This window comes from Hypanus sabinus, unplaced genomic scaffold (genome assembly GCF_030144855.1).
Source record: "Hypanus sabinus isolate sHypSab1 unplaced genomic scaffold, sHypSab1.hap1 scaffold_248, whole genome shotgun sequence".
NCBI classification, from domain to species: Eukaryota; Metazoa; Chordata; class Chondrichthyes; order Myliobatiformes; family Dasyatidae; genus Hypanus; species Hypanus sabinus.
Window position 1 is genome coordinate 160,681 of NW_026780602.1, and position 4,312 is coordinate 164,992.

The following is a 4,312-nucleotide window of genomic DNA, read 5'->3' on the forward strand; positions in this document are numbered from 1 at the left end:
GTGAAGGCTCTTACCAAGATTTTCACTTTATTCGATTTGTCTAAAGAAATACAGTCTGATCAATGATGTATTTGTATATCTGCATTATTCAAGCAGGTAGTTTATGAATTGGGAGCAAAACAGATTGCATCATTTGCATACCATCCGGAACCAGAAGGGGCTTTAGAAAGATTTCATTCTACCCTCAAAACAATGATTAAGACATATTGTGTTGAAAATGGAAAAGACTGGGATGAAGGGATACTTTTGCTTTTGTCCAGATGAAGGAATACATTTGATTTTGTCCACAGAAAGAGAGTCAGTACAGGAATCACTGGGCTTTACTCCATTTGAACTTGTATTTGGTCGCAGAGTGACCTTTGACCTTGTTAAAAGGAACCGTGGATTGATGGGGATGTACATGTTAACTCGTTAGACTATGTTTTGAATTTCAAAAATAAACTACACCAAGCCTGTAGTCTAGCGAGACAAAACTTAAAGATTTCTCAAAACAAAATGAAGTGTTGGTTTGATAACAGGGCTCACGAAAGAAAATACCAGGTGGGAGATAAGGTGCTTGCCTTATGTTGACGAATCCACTTCAGGCGAAATTCAATAGACCGTATGAGATAGTCTCTCAAATTAATAATGTGAATTCTGTTATTAAAACACCCGACTGACGTAAACTAACACAGGTGGTGCACATAAATATGATAAAGCCTTTTTTGACAAGCAGGCACCATCTGTGAGTATTGTTGTCAAAACAAATGAATCTGGTAACCCTGAGAATGAAACAATTGACTCGTCTGAGACTTTTCACAAGCCAAACATGGTCCCAGTTAGGCTAATGAACTCGGTTGTTCTAGAAAACATTGATAACGAGTTGGCTCATCTGCAGCCAAAGCAACAACAACAGCTGAAGGAATTAATTCTGAAGTACAAAGATTTATTTCCCGATGTTCCCAAGCAAACCACGGTCGCAGTACATGATGTAGATGTTGGTCAAGCCAAACCGATTAAACAACACCCACTTCGCATGAACGTCGAAAAGTGTAAATTGGCTGACCAGGGAATTGAGTATATGCTGGAGAATGGTATTATTAGGCCTTCAAAATGAGATTGGAGTCACTCTGCATTATTGTGCCCAAACATGATGGTAGTGTTAGATTTTGCACTGATTATAGAAAGGTAAATACAGTAACAAAAACTGATGCCTATCCTATCCCTAGGGTGGATGATTGCATCGATAAGGTTGGAATGGCTAATATCTTACAAAGATTGATCTGTTGAAAGGGTATTGGTGTGTTCCATTGACGGACAGAGGTAGAGACATTTCTGTGTTTGTGACAGCATCTGGGTTGTATGAATACAATGTTTTGCCTTTTGGAAGGAAAAATGCTCCAGGAGCATCCCAGAGAATGATTGATTTTGTAATTTGAGGGTTAGAACACACAGATACCTATATTGATGACTTAGTCACAGGGAGTGGCACTCGGGAAGAGCATATCTCTGCAGTAGAAAAGCTGTTTGACAGGCTTTCCTAGGACAACCTTACAGTTAACTTGGCTAAGAGTGAATTTGGCAATGCCAGTATGACCTGTCTTGGCTATGTTGTAGGTCAAAGGAAGTTGGCTCCTGTTCGGGCAAAAGTCCAGGCAATTTCTCAAGTTCCTATTCTGACTGCTAAGAAGGCTCTTAGAAGGTTTCTGGGAATGGATGGATATTTTCGTAAGAACTTTGCTGCTATCGCTCTTCCTCTGACCAATCTCCTGAAGAAGGGTGAAAAGTTTGTTTGGATTGAGCCTTGTCAGAAGGCATTTGATCGATTGTTATCAGTATTTGAGATTAGGCCAATCAATGTACTGCTGTCAACAAATTTAAATAGCAGATTGGAGCTGTGGGTGGCAACACAAGTCATGGGTGCACAGAGAATAAAGGAGGGCGCCAAAGAGACATCCCTATGGGTGATGTGTGCTCAGGGTCAGAGAGACAGAGGAGATGGAGCCCACTCTTACCACCTGCTGGCGATCTGACAGGAAGTCCAGGATCCAGCTACACAAGGCAGGGTGAAGGCCGAGGTCTCTGAGCTCCTTGTCGATACTTCATGCCTTTGTATGGCTACTGCTCTGCCCATGACTGCAAGGAACTGCAGAGAACTTTGGAGAGCAGAGAACATCAGAGAAACAAGCCTCCCCTCCATGGACTCTTCCTACACTTCCCCTGCCTCGGAAAAGCAGGCCATGTACACAAATAACCTTATAACCTGGACATTCTTGCTGCAAGCCCGCTCCCCCATCGGGGAAGAGATACAAAAGCCTTAAAGCGAACCACCCGGCTCAAGGACGGCTTCCTGTCTGCAGTTATAAGCCAAATGAATGATAAAATGGACTCAACCTCACAATGTAACTGGAAGTGACCCTGCACCATATGTCTATCTGCACCGCACTTTCTCTGCAGCCATAATGCTTTGTTACAGTGATTATTTTGATGTATATCAGCTCAATGTACTGTTGGAATGTATCAATCTGTGTGGATGGTACATCAGGCAAGATTTTCACTGTAGCTCAGTACATGATGATAATAAACAAATTCCCCATTTTAATTGTGTGGAAATATTAGACAGACTGAGCTTCTGCTCTGGAACCACAGAAGGAAACTGAACTGTTGTCATTTCTGTGGAAAGCAAATATATGGAAAATACTTCAATCTCACATTACGATCTGCGGTAACTGGGATCAGGTGACCGGTGGTTGGTCTCCCATATCAATATCAGAATCAGGTTTAATAGCACCGGCATGTGTCATGTTGTCCCTGCGGTAGCAGCAGAACCTAATTCATAACAATAGTTTTGAAAAATTGTGATTTAAAATAAGAATATACATATATATAGTACAAAAATAGAGAAAAAAGTAATAAGCTATTTTAATTGTGTGGAGCAATTTGACTGACTGGGTGTTGCTTTGGAAATTCTGAAGTGAAGCTGAACTAAACTTTACACATTTATGAGAAGCTCAGATAAATACAAATGGCTAAATTCTCACATAAACGGGTCAGACACCCAGAAACATCGGCAGCACTTCAGCACCTCAAAACAGTGGAATGAAACAACAGAAAGTGTTGCAGAGAAAAAAAAACATTGTCCAGCCACAATGAGAGGACGTGACAGATCCGGATCTCACTGACTTGTCTGAACGGGGAAAGATGACGCTACACGTACACATAGAACAGTGACCCGCAGATGCTGCAGATCTGCAGAAATATGTGAACAGGAACCGGGATCAGGTGACGGGTGGAGGGACTCCCTCCTGAACCGGTGACTCTGCTCCTCACCCCTCACATGCTGCCCGACCCATCCACCGCATTCCCCACATTATTCCATATTTACCCCAGATACATGATTATTTTTCCACACCATATCTTCCCCGATCCTTTTCCCTCCACGTCCAGGTCACAGAGTCACCGGCTCAATTCCCATCCAGGTCCAAAACATAATTCAGACGCAAAAAGGAAATGTTCACGTTTCATTTAAATCAGTTCAGTGTTTATAAACACTAATTTCTATTCACATTCCTCCAGAGCCTTGCTGGACAGGAACACTGAAACATCAAGTGAGAAACAGCAGGAGGCAATTCAGCCCCTCTAACCATCAGCAAGATGGCGGCTGCTCACCCATCTCAGCCACGTGTTTCTGCCCGATCCTCATTTCCTCGATCCCTTCGTTCTCCACACATCTGCCGGCCTCTGTTTTACGTGCGGACAATCACTGAGTCTTCACCGCCCTCTGTGGAGGGGTTTTATAAACATTCACCACCCTCGGAGTGGAGACATTTCCCCTCATTTCAGTCCCGCACAGTCAATCCCTGTTTCAGAGACTGAGATCCCTGGTTCAACCGGTAATGATGTTGTGCATTTCAGTGTGTTCACCTCTCAGTCCTCGATTCTCTAAATGAAAGGGTTATCACATTTGATCTTTCTTCATAAGATGACCCCACCACACCAGGGATCAGTCTGGTGAATCTTCATTGCACTCTCTCTAACAAATACTCTCTAACTTCTTTGTTAAACCTCTGTGGAATTAACTTCCATCTTCTGCAGCCCCGTGTTGCCCCGATCACTCACCTCCCACCCCTGTCACTATTTCCACCTTCCCACCTCCCCCTCACCTGGATCCACCTCTCACTCCCCGGCTCTTGCCCCATCCCCACCCCTCACCTCTTTTCTCTGACTATTTCCCGTCCACTCTCAGTCCAGAGGGAGGGTCTCGGCCCGAAATGTTGACGGTCCATTTCCCTCCACAGATGCTGCCCGACCCACTGAGTTCCTCCGGCAGTTT